The sequence below is a fragment of the Parasteatoda tepidariorum genome, chromosome 3, assembly GCF_043381705.1.
Source record: "Parasteatoda tepidariorum isolate YZ-2023 chromosome 3, CAS_Ptep_4.0, whole genome shotgun sequence".
NCBI lineage: Eukaryota > Metazoa > Arthropoda > Arachnida > Araneae > Theridiidae > Parasteatoda > Parasteatoda tepidariorum.
The window spans coordinates 78,590,151-78,614,020 of NC_092206.1; the positions used below are offsets into that span (position 1 = coordinate 78,590,151).

General features: G+C 28.2%; 1 protein-coding gene and 1 non-coding gene across 4 annotated transcripts in view; both read left to right on the plus strand.

The window, feature by feature from the left end:
• Nucleotides 1-1,890: 1,890 nt before the first annotated feature.
• LOC107453740 (GATA zinc finger domain-containing protein 13-like) overlaps nucleotides 1,891-23,870 on the plus strand; it is a 67,986-nt gene continuing 46,006 nt past the window's right edge. For all 3 annotated transcript variants that reach the window (XM_071178878.1, XM_071178877.1, XM_071178879.1), the window contains exon 1: nucleotides 1,891-2,315. The gene's annotated coding sequence lies outside the window, so the exon portion shown is untranslated. The remainder of the gene's footprint in view (nucleotides 2,316-23,870) is intronic.
• TRNAH-GUG (transfer RNA histidin (anticodon GUG)) lies at nucleotides 23,007-23,078 on the plus strand. The gene has a single exon. It is a non-coding gene; the product is annotated as a tRNA-His (tRNA).

The window sequence follows — 23,870 nt, forward strand, 5'->3', positions numbered from 1 at the left end:
GATAGCTCCAGGGATGCCTTGAAGGAAAGGAACGACTTCGGGCTGTAGCACTTCACGGACGTATCTGTTGCTATTGAGATTACCCTCAATTCGTATCAAATTGGATCGTCCATGATACGAAATCGCACCCCAGACCATAACTCCGGGTGTTCGACCACTATGTCGTTCAATAATACACTCAGGAAGGCAGCGTTGACCGGCATAACGTCTAACACGAACACGGCCATCATGGGTCCACAAATTGAAGCGTGATTCATCTGAAAAGACAACTTGGTGCCAATCAGCTCGCCAGTCTCTGTGCTCAAGAGCCCACTGCCGACGCAGCCGTCGATGATCCGCCGTGAGGGGAATCCTGTATAATGGCACCCTTGCACGCAATCCACGGCGCAGCAGACGACGACGAATTGACGAAGCCGACAATTGTACACCTGTAGCAGTAGACCAATGTGCTGCCAGCTGCCTGGAGGAAGCTGTGCGATCATTCACCGCCATGCGGAGCAGGTGTCGATCATCGCGCTCTGACGTCACCTTCTGTCGTCCAGTGCCTGTTTTTCGAGTTGTTCGGTGCTCGTCGGTCCACTGCTTCCAAACTCGCATCACTGTGGAACTGTTCCGCTGCATACGAGCTGCTATTGCGCGATAGGAAAATCCTCCTTCTCGAAGGCCGATTATCCTCCCTCGTTCAAACTCCGTAAGTTGCTTGAATTTCTTATTCTTCCGTCGTGGAGGCATACTCAGGTCTCACTAAACGTTTGCCACTAACAAATAATCATAGACTATTTTCAACGTCCCGCTACAGCACTTTATTTATACGCTTTCAGCATCAATTCAGAGGGCGCTGCGCGCGCCACGCACGCGCGATGGCTCTGAAACTTTATTAATTTGCATAATATCCTATAATTGACATTTGCTGCGAATTTCATTTGATTCTGATGATTCCTTCATGGTGTTGCATTTTCTACAAACAGCAGTTTATATTGTGCCTAAACCACATTTTTTATAAATAATTTATATTTTTCCCAGAACTACACCTATATTTATTTATTCAGGTATGGGTTTAAACTTTTGCGCCATATTATTAAAATGTTGAATCAGTAACCATAATGTCTGTAAATTGATTTTGTTTCTGCTAGACTCACTGCTTCTTTCTGGCAAACTTCATTCAACTTTCCGAATTTTGGCGAAGGCAGTTAATGTATCTGAAAGTTCTGCAAAATTACAGTTTCTTGCTACTTTAGAGTCAAATTCATGATCAATCAGATTTATTTTTTTTAGTTACTACTGATTGATACATATTTATAGAAGTATAAATATCTTGGTGGTTCACTGTTGGCACTAGTAAATTTTGACGGTCAGAAATCTAAGAAAATAGTCTTTTTTCGAAGATTTTTAAATGACCTTTGACGTTCGATTCAAAGGTCCTCTGAATGTGTTTATTTCCTAATAGTTAGTGTAAAAGTAGTAACGTATATGGTAACGTAACGTAAATAACGTAAATAATAATCACTATTACAATTTTCACGTTTTACAATAAAACCTTTATTAATAATTTTTGCCAAAATAATATAATTAATTTCATACGCCATGTGTAAAACAAACCCATTATATCGTCTAACTAAAACTTAAATTTTTGATCAATTTCGAACATCCCTCCTGTATTGAAAAAAAAGCTTTTTAAGACAAATTTACTTTCTTAGTTACCATCATCCTATTTCTGTAATACTATTTACTTAGAACAATATCATTTATATATTTATTATTGATAATATTATTTCGTAGGATTTTGATATAATGTTTATGGCAATAAAAATTCTTTTGAGAATTCGTTATATTATTTCAGCTTTCGGAATGCAACTAATCAACTGTGCTTTTATTTATATTGGATTCAAGTCTTACTTAACATCATAAACAATTTCGTGAACTGAAGATCCTTTCGTAATGAATTTTGTGTTTTGACAGCAGTTGTTTGTTCTGTTGATGAACAAATTTTTCCTCTTCATAGCAATATTAATCCTTTTCAGGTTGTAAAAATCCTGTTAAAGACATGCATAAGTTTCTTTAAAAAGTTTCTTGAATGTATACTGATATTGCAGCAAAAGCTTAACTTAAATGTACTTTTATTAATTTGTTATATGCACTATATTTGTGTAAATGGTATAAAAATAACATAAGAAATAGAATGTAATAAATATGTTTAAAAAAAACTTGACATGTTGATACTAGAGAAAAATATTGTTGTATCGCAACATTATTTTTAAATAGCGCAGCAAATCATAAGACCATCTATTGATGAATAGGTCGAATCCTTTAAACCGGTATGTAATTTAATGTAATTTTTTTATTGCAATCAAAGAGCTTCCGTTTCAGAGGTGCATCTTTGTACATAATTTTCAGATAATTTTAATATAAATGATTTTTAAATTTCAAGTAAACGAAATTATAATAATCAGATATTACAAAATTTGAAGCTTTTCTCACACTACAGCTACTGCCTTGAACGCGTTTAAAGTAAAGAATCGACTCTAATAAACTTCCAGGACCTTTTTAAGAGATTGATACAAGCAAATTATAAAATCATCTGCAGCGTCTCAAAAGTATATAACACAATTCCTTGTAGGAAAGTGAGCATAATACAACAAAAGTATATAAAATTTTTATTAACTGCTATAATTTAATTAGTTTATAAGCTGTTTTTTCATTACTTTAACTTTTACATTGAAAACAGAAACAATTCTAATAGATTAAAAAGCACTTATAATTGATCGTTTGTGCCTAAATTAGAGCAAAAAAAATAGCCGTAACTCAAATGCAGCTGTTTTTTTATTATTTTATCACAAAAAATAAATTTTAAATTAGATATCTGTACGAATATTAAGATTGGTCAGTCACTTTAAGATAATGAAATAAATTCAAATATGTCTTAATTTGATTTGATATTTAATAAAGTTGCATTAGTTAAAAATCATGCTCACCAATATGAATTAGAGTTAAAATAAAGTAGATGATAAATTAATTACAATTTTAAACACTAAAAACTTGTTAATTCTGACTAAAAAGTTTCATCGCATCTTAATTCTTGACTTTTAACAAGTGGATTAATAGTGAATAGTAGCTGCTATGTCAAAGATTTTTGTATTTGTTAGATTGTTGTCCAAAAAGTAAATATTTATGTATATATTCCTAGGGGGCTCATTGAATATTTTAACTGGCATAAGTTAAAATAAAAAATCATAGAAGTGTTGATAGATAAAATTTGATCATAGATTACTTGAATCGGTAAAATTTCCTATAATCACCACTTCGAACTTTTTTATTAGTATTATCATCATCATTATATTCCCTTCCCATTGTATTATTGTCTAATTCTCCGTTGTCCAATTTTGCCGTCCAATTTTCTGTTGTGATAAGTAATAATGTCTGATACAAATCATCAGACTAATGGCGAACACAATTAAAACAGAAAACAATGATTTAGCTTTTTTTCCGTGTCATTACAAATTAAAAAAAAAAATAAAAGTTTTCCGTATTGATATCAAATTCAAGCACGTTCTTCGTTAATTTATCGTCCCAATATTCCATTTAAGTCAGGAAATTCCCCTCACGTCGATAATATAATTATAAAATTTCGAAAAAAGTCTGATTCCTGCACCTGTTATAGAATAGAATCTTTCACTACAATACCAAAAAAATTGTTTTGCAGCAAAAGCTAGTTGACCCACTACCAGTTAGTTTCTAACAGTTTGTTATGCACTTTGAAGCACAGCTAATACTTTCCAGAATATTATTTAATAATTTATTATAAGTTCTCTAAACTATAATCTAAGGAATTAAAAGAATTAAATAACCTATTTGCGTACAACGTCATACAGTTGTTTTGAAAAGAAGGCCCTTCTATTGATAATTTTAAAAACAGAAATGCCTGCAGGTTGAAATTCAGTCATATAATTTGTCTTCCCAATCTTCCTTTTATACAATTTATACTTAAGCTCTTTAGAAAATAGAAATATTTGCATAATTAAAAAATTAGTTGAAAAAAAATTTTTGCGGACAAAAATTTTTGTCAAAAATAAGTTTGTTTAGTACTTGAATGACTCTATTTTCTTAAATTTCACTTTAATTTAAGAACTAAACCACTTTAAGTTTTAGAACTAAATATTATTACTTACATTGCTGATGAGCCATGGTAGTAAAAAAAATTCATTTGAAAAAAAAATCTTATTTCTTCTACCCCTATTTTCTGAAAATGATGGAAAATTTTTTAAAATATATAATTACTGTAAAAGTTTGTTTAATTTATTAAGCTTAAGAAAAATATTACATTAAAATGTTACTTTTGTAGATTATTATTGAGGAGTGAGTTTTTTATTTTTAATTGGTGCACTAGCTTTTTTTCTGCACTTTCTTCAATTTGCTTAACCTTTCCTTGGTATTGAGGAAATTCTTCGAGAAAAGTTTTTTCATCTTTATGTACATTGTGCTCTCGGATAGTTATAAATCAAATTTTCCGAGTAGCGCTCTTTTTGATATTAATTTTTTTTTAATTGTAATACCTTTTCTCAATATTTATCCCTTCTACTAAAGAATAAGAGCTTATCAGAGGGTAACAATTCATTATAATTTAGAAATAATGTATGAGGTTAAGAGTTTTTTTTATTTCTTTTATACACACATTCGATCTTTTCTTTTTTTACTTTTTTCTTTAATGTATTTTTCTCCAAAAAATGGAAGATGTACATAAATGCGCCTCCGGAATTCGAACTCTTATTTTTCTGTTGGTAGGCAAATACGCTAACCACCACTTAGCTCCAATACTTGACATTCCAATTTTCTTTTTTTTTTAAATTCTTAATTATTATATTAATATTTAATGCTGTGGAACCTGTTTAAGTTGAACACTCCAGGTGCATTGCTGGCCATTTTAAAATAGTTTTCTATTTAATGGAGTGAATATGTGACTTTGTTTCCTTAGCACTTCTTTTATCAAGTTTTCCTTAAATATAAACATGCTAAATGAGTTATTAATATATTTCTTATTATGTTATTATAGCTTAATATAATAATAATTCCTTCAATAGATATGTGATGCCGATACCAGACAAGGAATGCATTGGAAAATATTTAGCTGCTATGTCGGCATTAAAAATAATCCATTTAAATGCTGATAATTAAATTCTTATTGCTGGTTTTCTGCACAGTTTTCTATTTTGAAGTCTTTTTTTAAATTCTTGATGACGATATTAAGAAAGATTTTTCATTGAATACATTGATTCTTATGATTCGATTAATTTTGCTTCTTAAAAACCGTTGCTTCAAAGTAGAAAATTAAAGATACTACTTAAGAAGCTTATTCCTATCATTGTACTTGAATGATAATAACGTCAAATATAACAAGACACACAGCCCTGTTTATCTTTGTGTATACGTTAAAATTGATATTTTTCATTAATAGCCATCTTTAGCGACCAGATTAATTACCATTCAGAATTATCATGTACAATATATAAATTTAATGGTAATCAAAAAGAATGCTTAACACAGCTGTTTATTTAAATATTCTAATTCTTCTACCAGGATCCTCAAATCCAAGTACCTTGAGCATAAAAAAAAAATTATGGTTACTTTTGCAAGCAATGTCCAACCCTCTATGTCAATTCAATTTTAATTAAGGTGCTATGTATATCCTCTATGGCTAAAAATTCAAAGCTGCTGTTAAAGATGTAACAAATAATGATAATAATATCAACAATTATAAAACTAATAATAATATTACTTTGATTTATTAGGCGAAAGACAGCAAATTAAAGCAAATTCTCTATTTTTCAAATCTATTACAATTCTCTATTTACAAATTCTCTTATTTTTCTAAAGTCATTGCTTCAATGTCGAAAATATGTATGCAACTTATTCCTATCATTGTACTTGGACAATAATCACGTAGAATATGACACGATATGCAACCCTGTTTATATTTGTGTACACGTTGAAATTGAGATCTTTCATTAATAACCGTCTTTGGTTGTCAGCTTAATTACCTCTCAAAATTTTCTGCGCAACATATAAACTGTTATGGTAACTAAGCCGAATGCTGAGAAAATGATTATGTTAATGAATGATATGCTTAATGATATGATAATGTTTATTTAAATATACTAATTTCTCAACCATGATCCTCAAAATCTAATAACTTAAGTGTCCAAAAAATATGGTTGCATTTGGAGGTGGCATCATACCCTCTATGTCAATTCTGTTAAAGGTATTATGTGTACCCTCTATTGTTGAAAATTCAAAGTAATTCAGAGTGAGCTTCTGATCAAGGAGAAGCGCATATATTTCTTTCATGCATAAAGAATTGCGTAATTGGAATTGTACAAATATAAGTGTTTTTTGAAAATATGTCGAATTTTAAAAGGTATATCGTTTTCAAATTACAGAGGTCGTATTTTTAAAAACTTAAATCAAAAAAGTTTTTTTTTAATCACTTTTATAAAACATATTTTTAAATTAAAAAATTTCGACTTATGATTGAAAAGTAGGCAGATTCCATAGGTTACTGGAACTGCATTGTCTAGAATATCTTTTAGAAATACAAAATTATAAAATACAAATTCGAAAAGAAAAAAATTATTTCAAGAAAAATAATGTTTCTTTGATTCTAAAATTTGGACACAAATAACATGGCGAAACATTTAGAGATAAAAGTTTTACAGTAGTGCTGCCTCTATTATCTAAAACAAAACAATTTTAGAGCTTGCAAAGCGGCTTCTCGCTTTAATAGTTAAATAATAAAAATTATTTAAATTTCTTCTTAGAAAACAACCCGCACCTTGAAGCCGTGTTAGTATAGTGGTTAGTTCATTGCGTTGTGGCGGCAATAACTCAGGTTCGAAACCTGATCCTTTTTTTTTTCACCAATTTGGCTTTAAATCATTAAAATCCATTATTGTAGAAGCATTTATTTTTCTCCCACAGAGACTTAATTCAAAAAGCTCTTGCTTGATTTGATATTAAAATCAACCGAAAGTAAATAAATATAGTGTAAAATAAATAAATACTAGATAATAATAAGAAGAACTCTTTCCTATTTGACTTACTAAACAATATAAGTTTATTATTATAAAGTGTAAAGAAGTAATAGCTTCCTACTTAATATTTTTCATTCCGTAACACACTCTGTATTACTAAGTAAAAAAGAAATTTCTAATACAGTTGGGTTTTTCCCTCATAAAGGTAATCTCTTATTTCGTTACGATTAACATACTAACGAAATGATCTCTCTTAAAAATGTAATAATTATATACTTTATAAAAAAAAATTTTATTCATTTTTTTAAAATAACTACTTTAAAGGGGGGGGGAAGCAGCAGTCATGTGGGATGGCGAGTGGAGAGGGCAGAAGATGGGGGTCTCCAAGCCTTAAAAATAACTGCAGATATTCCAAATCAATTTACATTTTTGACATGCTTGCGATACTAGAGGCAAATGACTTCTTTTTTGTGGTAGTCATTAACGTAAATTTTTTCTTTTATATTGCTACAACAAAATTAATACATGAGTTGAGTTCGAAAGAATAGTAAATCTGACCGTCGATAATTGCTTAGACACGCTGTATTTTGAACTTTCAACCGAAATAATTGACAATTCAAGAGGATAATTCTGGCACAGAGACAAATAAATAAAATAAATAAAAAAATAAAATAAATAAATAAATAGATAAATAAATAAATCATATAGCTCGCTCTATCCTCAACGTCAAGTTAAAATTTAATTTCGCCTTTGAACCAAACATTATTAAATTTTTTTTCCTTCCATTTTATTTAGCTGAATTAGTGTCATTCTATCCTTGTGTTATGAAATTTATTTTAAGAAATTTGGCAACATAAAAATTTTTTAAATAAATGCCATTCTATATTTCTGAAACGAGGGTAAATTCGAAATGTTTAGTTTCTCTTTTTAATAATCCTTTTGATATACACTTTAATTTCATTTATATTTAAAATGCTTAGTAGGATAGGTAGTCTAATTACCAAATTTTATGGCCAATAGTTTGACCTCAAATATGTTAATTATTTGGTTCTGATTATTGATTAGGTTACGAAATCGGGCAGAGTTTTTTTGACTAAACATATTTTTTTTTTATTACGAGATTTGGAATTTATTTTTTTTGCAATCAAAATTATAGAAAACAAGAAATAATGATTTGGAAAATATGATCCCAATAACTTAATCAGAAAAGCAGTTTGAATTTGAGACCCTTTTGTGATAATTTCTCTTCTATCGTATTTCACCATAGTTCGATACATTTTTGAGGGGAACAGAAATTTTTTTCATGCAATTATAAAATTCTCTTGTTAGTAGAAAAATCAGGCCTTGTAAAAAAATAGCTTTAAATACTAATTTATTAATTGCAATCGTTTTATTTAGTTATGTTCGAAATAAATTTAATATGAAAGGTGTATGTTTTTTCAATCATTTTAGATATGTAAAATTAAATGACAAAAAAACAATATTTAAACAAAATCTGCCAAATAATTTATGAGTTACAAAATTTCGAAAGAGAGATTTCAAAATTTTTGTATCTTTTAATTTTCATTTTTGAAGAACCATTTGGCCGACGTGATTCGAAATCTATATTTTGTCATATAACAATATTTGTTTTAAAAATATATGTAGGTTTTTATAACATAATTTGAAGTGCTCTAACGTCCTCTGAGAATAAGAGATTCTAAATTTAATCAATTAAAAGGTATCAGAAACGAGATCTATCGTAGAAAAAGAACACATTTTTTGGCTTTGTTTAAATTACTTATAAATATTTAGTATAGATGGCAGCACTACAGTTTCTATTTCCTATTTTTAAAAGAGACATTTCTATCGAAAAAATTTTAAATCAAACCCTTCAAAATACTGCGGAGTGTGTTCTCACCGATCGAAATTAGAAAAGAAGAGAGTTCACTGCTTATTGACCAAGAATGAAGGCCCATCACAAAATAAAAGTCACGAAACAATGCCTCAAAATTTATTTTAATTTAGTAATTCTATATTTTATATTCATTATTTACGTATTACTAGTATAGATTTAAAATATTCAATTTTAATATTCTATTTTTATGTTCTATTTGTATTCTATATTATATATATTATTATATTCAATTTTAAATGTCTCAAAAAATGATACCTTGTATTTTTAACGAACTGTTATACCTTTTATTAAAGTATTCTTCTTATGAAATGAGTTTTTCCAAAGTAATTATTAAATGGGTATAATAACAAATAAAATATCACAATGTCTGCATATGCACTTATAGTCACGAAACAGTTTAATGATTGGAATTATTTTTATGTGCTCACAACATTGCCTCCTTTATATTTAGTTAATTTGTTTTATGCACGAACATTTTTGAGGAAAATAAGTCTTTCTGTAATTGTTTGCTTTTCAGAAATCATGAAAATGTCTCATATTAGAAAGAGAATAAATTTTTTTTTACATAATTATTTGATGAGTAGAAAAAAAAAACCTGTAGACAAAAAGTACTAGTCATATTTTTTTAAATGTTTACCTTAATAAATTCGGAAAATTGGAAAATTCAATTAACATAGGCATGCATATTTATCTGTTCGTGCCAAGAAGTAATTTTCAATCATAGTAACAGGCCACGCGTTATAGGGGGCGGAAGTGACGTCATCATGGAAAGTAAAAGGGTGCTTATTTCTGCGGAGATTCAAACGAAAGTTTTTCACATTTCAAAGCAAAGTATTTGTATCATAATAAATTTTATTGAAAAAAAATAAGATAAAAAAATTAGTTTTTCATGAAAATGTCCTCATCTCGATAAATATTTAAGCTAGGCTTAAAAAAATTTAAAATCACATGGTCTATCATAAAAATTTAAAATCACAACTCTACAAATACAAAATAATCCTCTGAATTTTCCTTCAGAAATTTAAAAAATTTTCAAAATCTAAAAATCCCTCATCCATTACAGTATGCAATGTAACGTATAAACCACAATAATGATGGCTTGACATCATTGCCAATAAGAAATCTGAATAGAAATTTTTATTTTACAATTTCATTTGACGTATTTACAATTTTTTGTCAAACCTTTAAACATAGATGGCAGCACTACATTAATTCTTTCATTTTAAAGTTGCTATTTCTATTCTACAAAATGGTCTTTTTGAAGAACTGTTTTTAATTTGAAAAATTACTGTGGTTCATGTTCAAAAACAACAATGCACTTAACATTGTAGCATCAGATTCTACCATATTTAATGATTGTAATATTTTTTTAAAAAATTAAGCAAATTATTAAATTAAGCAAGGAAATGTCGAATTCTAAATTCTATAATATTTAATAAAATTAACTTTATAATAGTTTATTCATGCATTTCTAACCACATAAAATTTTGTAATTCTTGCTTAAATATTTATTGAGCTATGGACATTTTTATAATAAAATTTTTTTTTTTTCTAACGTTGTTTTGGTATAGCTTTAAAAATATTCATTAAAATTAAATAAAATTTACAATCAAAATTAAAAAAACAAACAAATCAAAATTAAAAAAAATTAAAAAAAAAAAATTTGTGAGTGGATAGCTTAAAACTATACAATCTATGAATATTTAAAGTAATTCCATTGCACTGCGCATGCTCGAAAGTTTTTTTAAAATTTTTTTTCATAATTTTGCAGTAAATCTTATTTGGCAATTAATAAAAATAGTCTTATTTGAATATCATAGAAAACGTAAAAAGTTTCAATCAATTAGCTATGTAATTTGTGTACTTTTTGAAATAAAGGTTGTTGCTGTCCGGTTGTAAGGTAGTGTCATTTGCAATTCTACACAACAAAATTTGTAGAAAACCCCTCATCCCTTTGAGCTTTAATATGAAAAATACAAAAACTACATAGAAAATTGCTCGACACTTTTTACCTTTTTAAGATATTAAAATAATAATTTTTCATTACTTTTCAAATACAGTTCTCTACAAAATTATGGGGTGGGGGGGGGATTTTATCTTATTTTATTTATTTATTTATTTTCCCATGCACAGTTATAAAAGAATCACTTTCAGTAGTCAGTTCTTGATTAGTTTTGAGAGAACCTTTTTCAAATTTTAAGCCAAAATTTTTGTATTCAAGTTTAAATTGCTCCATAAATTTTGTTTAAAACAGACAAAAAAATTAGTTTTTCATAAAAATGTGCATATCTCGATAAGTATTTAAGCTAGGTTTACAAAATTTGACAAATCACATGAACTAAACAACTCTACAATTAGAAATTAATCATCTAAGTTAAAAAATTTTAAAAATTTTCGAAAACTGAAAATGCCTCTTCGAAGAAATTATAAATTAAAATGATGGAGCCCCTAAGGTTTTATACTGCTTTAAAAAGCATTATTGCCGTAGCGGGTTTCGAGCTTGCGCCAATGTTACCTGAATGTAAAGTATAAACCACAATGAAAAAGGATTGATTTCATTTCTAAAAAGAAATATGAATAAAAGTTTTAAAATTAATTACGGAGCTTAAGACAAGGTTATTTTCTTAAAAAACCCTAAATATAGATGGCAGCACTACATTTATTCATAAAATAAATTACGGTGTTAAAGCCAAGTTTCTTAAAAAAAAACTTTAAATATAGATTGAAGCGCTACATTTATTCTTTTATTTAAAAGTTCCATTCTACAAAATGGACTTTTCTAAGAACTGATTTAATTTTAAAAATAACCGTTTTTCATGTTCAATTTTTAAAACGTTTCCACACTTCACTCTTAGTTGTAGCATAACATTCTACCATAATAAATCATTGTAATATTTTTTTAAAAATTAATAGTATTTAAGGAAGTGTCAAATTATAAATTCTGTAATATTTAGAAAATTATCTTTATAATTGCTGCTTTATGAATTTCAAATCTATTTGTTTTCTTTACTTGAAAACATACTGTATTGTATTGTATTTTGTCTTTCAAATCGATCAAAAGATGTTAATGTTCCAAGATTTTTAATAATCCATAATGAAACAAAAGTGGAAATATAGAATAAGGATCAACTTGCCATAAAAAAAAAAAACTTCTAGCTGTTGACGGTAACAATTTAGAACGTGAAGTAAACGACGTCAAACTTTTAAAGCTTATAAATAAGTGATATCGAGCTTGAGAGTTGCCCATACAGTATAGTGGTTAAGCTACCGCGCTTCCATCCTGGAGGTCCTGGGTTCGAATCCCGAATGGGCATCAGTATACCAATTTACTATTAAATTAAAATAATTTCAGAGATTCCTGAGATTCAGATTCTGCTAAGATTATAAAATTAAAATATAAATTAATAGATTTCAATAGTAAAATAAATGGTTTACCTTGTTAAAAACCCGTTCAGCATAATAAAATTGATATATATTGAAAATATTGTTAATAGACATAGCAGCCGAAAAATGCGATTAATGATAAATAAAGATATAATAATGTTGGCGTGCAATCAATATGAACATCTGGATTGTGAATGAAACCACAACCAATCAAAAGATGAAGTTACGGTTTTTGACAAGCCATCCACATTTCGAAACCAAGGTGAATGAAATGAAAAAAGGCTTGCAAAAGAAATACAATGAGAGCGGCAAAAGCGGTGGCGCCAGTAAAAAGCGTGGAAAATTGGAAGGTTTATTATCTCTTAAAATAAATCGTGGTTGCCGTATACTGTACTCAGTTGATGAGAAAAATAAAATAATTAATTTAGAAAAAATAGGACGTCACGAAGACGTCTATTGACAAACTGCAGGGGTTGGTATGATATGGGAAGACTTGTTAGGCCAAAAGAATGGCATGACATGATGTGGCATGGCGTAGAGCAGAATAACGTATCGTGGCACAACGTTGCATGGCGTTGCATGGAAAATATTGTTAATAGACATAGCAGCCGAAAAATGCGATTAATGATAAATAAAGATATAATAATGTTGGCGTGCAATCATATGAACGTCTGGATTGTGAATGAAACCACAACCTATCAAAAGATGAAATTACGGTTTTTGACAAGCCATCCACATTTCGAAACCAAGGTGAATGAAATGAAAAAAGGCTTGCAAAAAAAATACAATGAGAGCGGCAAAAGCGGTGGCGCCAGTAAAAAGCGTGGAAAATTGGAAGGTTTATTATCTCTTAAAATAAATCGTGGTTGCCGTATACTGTACTCAGTTGATGAGAAAAATAAAATAATTAATTTAGAAAAAATAGGACGTCACGAAGACGTCTATTGACAAACTGCAGGGGTTGGTATGATATGGGGAGACTTGTTAGGCCAAAAGAATGGCATGACATGATGTGGCATGGCGTAGCGCAGAATAACGTATCGTGGCAGAACGTTGCATGGCGTCGCGTGGTATAAAACTGATTAAAAGTTAAAATGTGCTTGGCTCCTTCATTATATTATGCATGATTAGTAGTAGGCCACGCGTTATAGGGGGCGGAAGTGACGTCATCATGGAAAATTAAAGGGTGCGTTTTTCTGCCCGGGTGGAAAGCGGAAATATGTCGTAAACCGGAAGTTGCTCTGTTCTGCCTGCTTTCAAACCGGAAGTTGCTTTTTTCTGCCCGTATGCTTGTTTCTGCCCGTATATAGTTGTCGATTTTAGTTCCAGTTTCTGTTTATTGTTTAATTTATTAGTTTTTTGAGCGTGGCAACACTTATGATTTTTAATATTAGTTTTTAAGGATGGCAGTACTTATAAACTTTGTTATTTTGGGGTGAATTCGTATATTATGAAGTATAATGAAGTAATGACATCTTTATTACATAATAAATATATGATATCACGCACATGCTTTTACTCTAATGGCGCCATTTATACTTAAATGTTAGAAAAAGAATATATTAATAACTCTTCATTTTAGTTATTTCTTAACGTAAATATAGTTGATATAAATAACTATAATTATTATTATCCTAATCAAAATGAATTTATTAATATTCAATAAATTGAATTAATATTAAAAGAAAAATTGTATTTATTAAGTATGTCTACTGTGAATATTAAAATTATTAGAATTAAAGGTATATTAATTTTAAATCAATGAATATTAGTTTATAAGATTAGATATTTATCAATTGTAGATTTAATTTATCACCGTCGTTCGGATGTACGGCTATCAACGTAGTCTTGTCACTTTTGAACCCCGAAGAACGGAACTCCTAGATCTTGAGACAATACATGTCTTCGAAGAGGACTTTGCGAGTGCCCACGTTATATGAAGAGGAAAACCTCCTAGGCTTCGTCCGACGACAATTAGGGAGCTTGGTTTTGTTAAATGCTTCATCATTTTGAAAAATTCTAACATAAATAGTAGACGCGAGAATTTTATTCATGTGAGAATTCGTATAGTATAATGTCATCTGCTTTTAATAAAGGAAACTGTTACATAATTAGTTAAATTACGAATTTATTTATCTAATGCGTAATTTGTAACATAATTAATTAATCTATGATTTAATTATTCTATTACGCAATCACACTAATGAGGGAAAAATTCATATGATATTAGTAATGATTGGTTTTTAGTTGAAAACTGGACGGATAACTTTGGTTACTCCAAATATTTAGTTAGCCGCTATTTTGCATGATTTTCAACACGTATTAATATAGATATTTAAGAAATATAAATTATATTGATTTTATTTTTATTTTTATATAAAAAAATTATTATTTAATTAAAATACTGATATATAACAGGATATCTATGATGTTCATTCAATCATATTTTTAAATACATTAATAAACTTGTCGTATTTTTAAACTTATAAATTTGTCAACTAAACTAATTTAATTATATTAAAGTATAAAATTACTTATTTCTTAGCATCTTGAAAACAAAAAATACTTGAATTAACATTATTTTCTGTTAGAAAAATTAATAACTACATGTTTACATTACATTATCAATTATAGATTAAATTATTTTAAAATTTGAAATGAATTATTTTAAATCTAAGAAACATATAATGGGAATTTTAGCAGCAATAAACATATTCATTTTATTATTTAATACCATAATAATGCAAATAACTTACTTTATTTTGCAAATACGAGTAAATTCCAAAGTATATTACCTTTAACGAATACGTTTGGGCTTATCCACGCTTGATCAATTAGTCATATTATAAAGTACAACATAGTGCTTCATACTTATTATAGAACGTGGGAGTAGTTTTCCGCGCGGTTCGTGCTACGAAAGTGACGTCATCACCCAAAGTCAACTGGAGCTTATTTCTGCCCTAACCGGAAGTTGCTTATTTCTGCCCTAACAGGAAGTTGCTTATTTCTGCCCACCTTTATACTGGAAGTTGCTTATTTCTGTCCATCTATAAACCGGAAGTTGTTTATTTCTGCCACCTATAAACCGGAAGTTGCTAATTTCTGCTCTCATGCTTATTTCTGCCCGCTTGCAGTGTTAGTTTCGGTTTCTGTTTTTAATTTAGTTAGGTTTGTTAAATATTATTTTCATTTATTACTTTTTTAAGGGTGGCAACACTTATTATTTTTAATATTGGTTTTTAAGGATGACAATACGCATGAACTTTGTTATTTGGGGAAGAAATTGTATATTATGAAGTAATGACGTTATCTTTTATTACATAATAATTAAATGATATCATGCTTTTACTGTTGTGGAGCCATCTATGTGATGTTAGAAATAAAATAACTTTAAATCTATTTTAATATTTAAATCTGCTTTAATATTATTTATTAAATATAATTAATGCTGAAGATCGAACTCACGCCAATCAAAAAGCCTTCGTGGGTCAGTAGTTGGATATCATAACCCCTGACCTACGAATGCTTGCTAAGATATGAGTAAATAAGTTGAACTTTTGCTTTCTGAACACGTGTATAAATGAAAAGGATTTGATATCGATATCATCCTACAATTTCATCGATATATTTTCCGTCGCTCCTTGACAGTTATTAAATAATTATTTCTGCCCCTCTTAATGCTATTATAACTTTCTCAGGATGGCAACGGTACTGAACACACACGTGCTAAGATTTGACGTGTTTTGTGTGATAACACAACTACTGATTACCGAGCGAGTCATTCTGATAAGATATAACAAACTAGATCTTGGTCTATGATGTGTGCGTTGAATTCAGTTCCTTTCACTTGCGCTGGTATATAGTTAAGCGTGTGACAGTTTAATATTTTTCTGATTGGTCGTTAGAGTTCATGGTTTGGCAACTAGAAGGATAGAGTGACTTAATTCCCCCTCTTATATTAGTATTTCACTTGTTCTTCTGTTGTGTCTCGATTAAGTTTTGAAAGTTTTTTGACTCACCAGGTCGTTATGGACAGATGCTTAAAAAGAAAACATGCTGAAACTGAAGTAAGTACTATTGATTTCTTTGTTATTTACTATGCTTTTAAATTTATTGGTAATAGAATTGTTTTATTGTAACTTCCAGCACTTATTCGTTGCTAAGAAGAGCATGTGACAAAACTTAGTTAACTTCAAAAATTCTTTAATATTATTTTAATCGAAAGGTGTAATTAAGTTAAGTTTAAAACATAATTATATTCCGTTAATAGTTGTTACTTATTTTATTGTTGTTCTTAGTGACTCAAAAATGTTTCTTTTTATTTTATTAGGATGAACTAAAGAGGAAAGGTTTGTTCCAGGAGGTAAACTTTCCAGAATATTACTATCCAATTGCTGAGGACTTATTCGTTTTGGCCAGCACGTATAACAAGAAATCAGCCATTCAAATACGAGGGTTTAACTGATATGGAGACTCATACTATCCTTCAGGATATGGTATAACTCTACAGCCTGAACAGTATAATGCTTGCTTCTGTCATGGTCCACCGACTTGTATCCTCGGCATTGCAGACATCAACATGGCTTTGGAAGAGATCCCTCCAGCTAATCCCCGTGAAAAATTTTATGTGCTGATGAATGACAAGAGAAAGTATCTACTAGTGGACGAATATACCTGCAGAAGTGGCCGCGTATACAAGCACGAGACGGAAATCAGTTTCAAACAGTGGAGAGAACTACAGAAGTGTCGAGATAGTGTGACATTCGGCTATATTAATTTAAAATACAGGTCCGTGGACTTTTTGAACATTTTTCAAGAATCCACCCATCAACAGTGTCCAGTGGTTGCAAAGAATTCAGACATCAACTAAGCGAATCCTGTTATGAAAGATTGCCTGCAAATTGTGTTGTATAAACATATTGGACTGAAGAAAGTTCTGAAGCCAGTAGACAGGTCTGGTGACTTTCTTGACTAGATTGTGTGCAGTGTTCATGATTTCAATGAATCTTGCTTGGACTTACGTGTGGAGAATATTGCTCAGGATTTTAATAATGAACAAAATGAACGAAGGGTGTTTAGACAACTGCTTAAAGACTTTTTGTGTGAAGCTTTTTTAAAAGAAATTAAATTAGATGCTTTATTAACTGCTGCTAAAAATGATTTTTGCAAATAAGATAACTTAAGCTTTAAAATATTTTGTTTTTATTTTGTTGTTATTAAGTTTTAAAATATTTGTTCGGATGCGTTTCATCAAGGAATATAAGTAAATATCATGATGCTACCTCACTTGGAATAAGAGTCCCTTTCTTGAACACTTCTAATGCATTTTCACAATTCTTTTTCATCTTTTTATTGTTATTTGTGGAATGATCTATCTCCCTTTTTTCTTGAACAAGACGGTGCGCGAATGGATCGGATATGATTGAGTAAATCAGATTTTAACTTAAAAGATTCACTACACAAATTAAACTTGTGCGAAACTAAATGAGTCAGTAAGTGTCTCTTTAAATTATCATTTCGAAAAAAGGTCTTTTTACATTCTTCACATTCGAAAGTTTCTCGATTTTGCATGAGTTTTTAAAAGTCTATTCAAGTTACACTTTCGATTAAACGCCTTATCACATAAACGACATTTAAAGTCTTTTTTCATTAGAGTGAATTTTCAAATGTTGAACCAGATTTTTTTTATGCGTGAATATTTTTCCATTATGTCACATATCTACAAAGTAAAATGAACGCTGATTGAATATCACTCTACATTAACTCAATGAACTATTATAAAAAAAGTTAAAGTATTCTACAGAAAAAGATTATTTTTTTTAAATTGCTAGGGTTTTAAAGTTAATATCGATTTTTTCCATTGTTCTCTGTTATTACTTAGAACAAAATAAATAAATGATCTTTCTGTCAAATATCAATTTTATATCACAAACAGTAACAATTTTAACTATATACGCATATTAAAATCATCAAAAGTTTTCAAAAATCCTCGAAATGTTAATATTCAACTAGTAATTTAAAGTTATACAAAATTTAACTAGTAAAATTTCAAAAATGAAATTTGCTATTTTTAACAAAAAGCAGAAATATTTCCTTAAAAGAGAAAATTTTTTGTAAAAACATAAATATTTTCTTAAAAGATAGAAAATTTTATTAAAAAGTTTGAAACATGCTTACGAAAATAAAAATATTTTCTGAAAAAAATTTTTCGTCGAATAGAAATAAAAATGTTACAATATTTTCTGCCTAACAATATTTAAATGTAAAATTTTATAGTAATGACATGAAAGACACTAGATTTAGTTTCATACTTTTTATTTTTTTCTAAGCACAAATATGAACCACATATATATAACGCAAATATATAACACATGTATATATAACACAATATATATAACACATATATATAACACAAATATAACATTAATATAAACCACAAGTATAACACCATTTTTTTCATATAATTGATTTGAAATATGATACATAGAATAGCTTTGACAGTATTTGAGTAAATACAATATTGTCCACATACAATGGAATGAAACACTTTGGAATTCCATTGTACATCCGTGTAGGAAGAGGTATTCATGTTGTAAAATCCGGGAGGCTTCCATTTCAGCCCGGGACTCATTGGCTAGTGTAAAATTGTGAATGATCAAAGACAGAGTTTTATGAGTCATATAGGAAGTCTCTCGTTTAACCACTACAATGAAGAGGCAATATTCGATATATGTCGTTTATTAACTATTTTAAAAGTATATAGTCTATTAACTATTTTGCAAGTCTTACGTGGGTTTTAGGCTCTAGATTCTTACCGTCAACAGTTCGAAGTTTGTCTTTATATAAATTTTTTTTTTAAATTCTATATTTCCACTTTTGTTTCATTATGGATTATTTAAAATCTTGAAATATTAACATCTTTCATCTTTTGATCAATTTGAAAGTACAATGCAGTAAGTTTTCAAGTAAAAATATATAAGCAAATAAATTTGAAATTTATAAAGCAACAATAATAAAGTTAATTTTTCTAAATATTATAGAATTTATAATTTGACACTTCCTTAAACACTATTAATTTTTAAAAAAAATATTACAATGATTAAATATGGTTGAATCTTATGATACAATTTTAAGTGAATTGTTGAAACTTTTTTAAAATTGAACATGAAAAACAATAATTTTTAAAATTAAATTAGTTCTTCAAAAAGTCCATTTTGTAGAATGGGACTTTTAAATAAAAGAATAAATGTAGTGCTGCCATATATATTTAAAGTTTGTTTTGAGAAATTTTGTCACTAACACCGTATTTTTAAAAAAAATTTTAGTCGTATTGATTATTAGCAATGAAATCAAACCGTGATCATTGTGATTTATACATTACATTGAGGTAACAATGACGCAAGCTTGAATCCCGTCACGGCAATAATGCTTTTTAAAGTAATATCAAAACATTAAGATACTAAAATGCTGCTACTCTGCCCTACAGTAATGGAAGAGGTATTTTCAGTTTTTGAAAATTTTTAAAATTTTTGAAGAAAGCTCAGAGGTTTAATATATAATTGCTTAGTTCATGTGATTTTTTAAATTTTGTAATCCTAGCATAAATATTTATCCAGATATGCAAAAATTTAAGAAAACTAATTTTTTTTGTCTGTTCTAAAAAAATTATGGATCAATTTAAAATTGAATACAAAAATTATGTTTTAAAATTTGAAAAAGTTCTCTTAAAACTAATCAAGATCTGGGTACTAAAAGTGTTTCTCCCCATAATTTTGTAGAGAACCGTATTTGGAAAGTAATGAAAAATTATTATTTGAATATCTTAAAAAAGTAAATTGTTTCGAGTAATTTTCTATGTAGTTTTTGTTTTTTTTCAAATTGAAAGTCAAGGAACTAAGGGGTTTTACACAAATTTTGTTTTGCAGAATAGCAAATGACAGTACCTTACAACTTGACCTACAACTTGACGTGCACACAGTGCAACAAAATAAGATTTGTGGAAAACCCCTAATCACTTTGAGCTTTATTTTAAAAAGTACAAAAATTACACAGGTATTTGCTTGAAACTTTTTACATTCTCTAAGATATTCAAATAAGACTTTTTTTTCTATTAATTGCCAAATAAGATTTGCTACAAAATTATGAAAAAAATTAAAATTTTTCAAGCATGCGTAGAGTACAAAGGAATTACTTTAAATATTCATATATTGCATAGTTTTAAGCGAACCTTTCTCAAATTTTGAAAAAAAGATTTTGTATTTAATTTTAAATTGCTCCAGAAATTCTGCTTAATTTTAATGAATATTTTTAAAGCTATAGCTAAACAACGTTAGACAACAAAAAATAAAAAAATAAAAAATAAAAAAAAAAATTTTTTTATAAAAAAAGTCCATATCTCTATAAATATTTAAGCAAGAATTATGAAATTTATGCGGTTAGGAATGCATGAAGCAGCTATAATAAAGTTAATTATATTAAATATATAGAATTTAGAATTCGACACCTTAATACTATTAATTATAATAACCTCCTTAAATACTATTAATTTTTAAAAAAAATATAAAATGATTAAATATGGTAGAATCTGATGATACAATTTTAAGTGTATTGTTGTTTGTGAACATGAAAAACAGTAATTTTTCATATTAAAATCAGTACTTCAAAAAGACCATTTTATAAAATAGAAATCACAATTTTGAAATTAAATAATTAATGTAGTGCTGCCATCTATGTTTAAAGGTTTGATAAAAAATTGTAAATAAGTCAAATGAAATTGTAAAATAAAAATTTCTATTCAGATTTCTTATTGGCAATGATATCAAGCTATGATTATTGTGGTTTATGCTTTGCATTGAGATAACAAAGACGCAGGCTTGAAATTTGTCACGCCAATACTACTTTTTAAAGTAATCTCAAAACGTTAAGATACTAAAGGGCACTATCAATATACAGTAATGGAAGAGATATTTTTATTTTTTGACAAAATTATAAATTTCGGAAGAAAAACTTATAAAATTATTTTGTAATTGTAGAGTTGTTTAGTTCATGCGATTTTAAAATTTTGTAAGCCTAGCTTAAATATTTATCGAAATAAGGACATTTTTATGAAAAACTAATTTTTTTGTCTTAATTTTTTTAAATAAAATTTATGGAGAAATTTAAAATTAAGTACAAATATTTTGCTTTGAAATTTGAAAAATTTCGCTTAAATCTACGCAAGATATGAGTACATATAGTGCTTCTTTTATACTGTGCATCTAAAAAATTTTAAAAATTCTCGAGTATGCGCAGTGCAAAGGAATTACTTTAAATATTCAAATATTGCATAGTTTCAAGTGAGCCTTTATCAAATTTTAACAAAATAGAATTTGTATTTAATTTTAAAACGCTCCAAAAATTTTTTTAATTTTACTGAATATTTTTAAAGCTATAGCAATAAAAAAAATAAATAAAAAAAGTTTTTTTTTTAATAAAAATATCCATATCTCTATGAATATTTAAGCCAGAATTACTGAACTATATGCAGTTGTTGCAAATAACAGTTAAAGTAGTTGACGGAAGTTACAAACTTATTGCCTGAGTTTTTGGCATAGGGTGTATCATGATGCATGTTCCCTTTCGTAATTTATCGTCAGCCCCTAAAATCACTAAAAGCTCTTAACCTTATAACAAAGTATGAAAAATTGCTTGAACTAAATAACTTTAAAGTCACAAAATATCATTTCTAGTATTTGTTGCGAAATAAAAAAATTAAAAAAAAATACGTCAAAACGTGAAAGTGCCTCTTCCATTAATGTAGGGAAGTGTACTTGAATTACCGAATTAATTTAAATGTTAGAAATGTTCGCAAATGTTGCTTTTTTTTTAACATAATTTTTGTTTAAACATACTTTTTTTGATTACTATTGAAAAACAATAAGGAAGTAGTTTCTTAAAAGTACTTTACATTTCTAAATACCCGTCTCGTGTGATAATAAGAGAGCAACTACTCGATAACATTACCATAGTTCTCTCGGCTCAGTTGCGAATAAGTTATGAAACACTGTTATCCCTTTATTGACTGATTGTACTTTCATTATTTTTATTTATTTTCTTTTAAGATCTTCCATTTAAAATAAAATCTCTAGCGTACTAACTGTACTTTAAATAAAATTAAATAAATATTTAAAATTCATAGATTTTTTACATTTAAAATTCATCAGTCAAAATATTGAGAAGACAAATGTAAGTGCTTTTTGAAAATGTGTTGAATTTAAAAAGGTAAATCATATTCAAAGTATAGTTTACTTTTGAAAGCACAAACAATAAAGTTTTTTTTTTATTCACTTATATAAAAAAAATTTGGTAAATAAAATACTTTCAACTTATAATTGAAATGTAGACCGATTCCATATGTTACTGGAATTGCGTAGACAAGAACATCTTTAGAAACATAACATTATTACATACAAATTAAAACAAGGAAAAAGAAAAAAAGAAGAAAAAACGATTTAAGGAAGAATAATATTTCTATGGTTCTATAATTCGGACACAAATTACATGGCGAAGTATTTATTTCGAAAATTTTACGGTAGTGCTGCCCTCTATTATCCAAAATAAAATAATTTTTATAATTAGTAGAGCGTGCAAAGCGACTTCTTCCTCTCTTTAATAGTTATACAAATTATTTAAATATTTTCTTAGAGAACACCTCACACACTGAAGCCGTGATCGTATAGTGGTTAGTACATTGCGTTGTGGCCGCAATAACCCAGGTTCGAATCCTGGTCACGGCAGTACATTTTATCAAAGCAAAGTTCATGAACGTTGTCACAAATATAATCCTGAAATAAATTAAAATTATTGTTCACAGACACGAAACTATACTGTTGCTATGACTGGTTGTTTTCTTTAAAGTAAACTTAAGACATGAAATTGCACAGTTTTTTTTTTTAGAAAGAAATAATTGGACAAAGACCAAATAAAGAAATTTAACAATCGATAATTAATTCGTGAATCGTTAAATTTTAAACTTACTTTAAAAAGTACTATGCGGACCAATTAATTTTAATCATAAACGCATTGCGAGCTTTTTTTTTTTTTTACTTCAAATTTCTAATGTGTTTGAAAGTTATTGCAATTTTTAGCGTTTTTCACCTTTTTGGCTTTAAATCATTCAAATCCATTGTTGTGGAAGCATTTATTTTTTTCTCTCTAAGGCTTCATTCATAAAACTCGAGCTTGACTTAATATTAGAATCAATAAAAAATAAATAAACGAAATAAAATAAAATAAATCAATACTAGATAATAATGAAAAGAACTCTTTCTAATTTAATTTATTTAACAATATATTATTATTGTTATATAGTATAAAAAGAAACAAACTTTCATACAATTAAGGGAAATATTGACTACAAAATTCAATATAGTCTAAATAAGGGTAAAAACGGGTCATTTTTATGGCAAAAAGCAACGAAATTTTAACGTTTATTTAACGGATTTGAAACTACCACTTCAATCCAATAATAAACGTAAGCTTGAAACTTTAAAATGCTTGTAGTCTTGCAGTCTTTCCCAAAGTGTGGT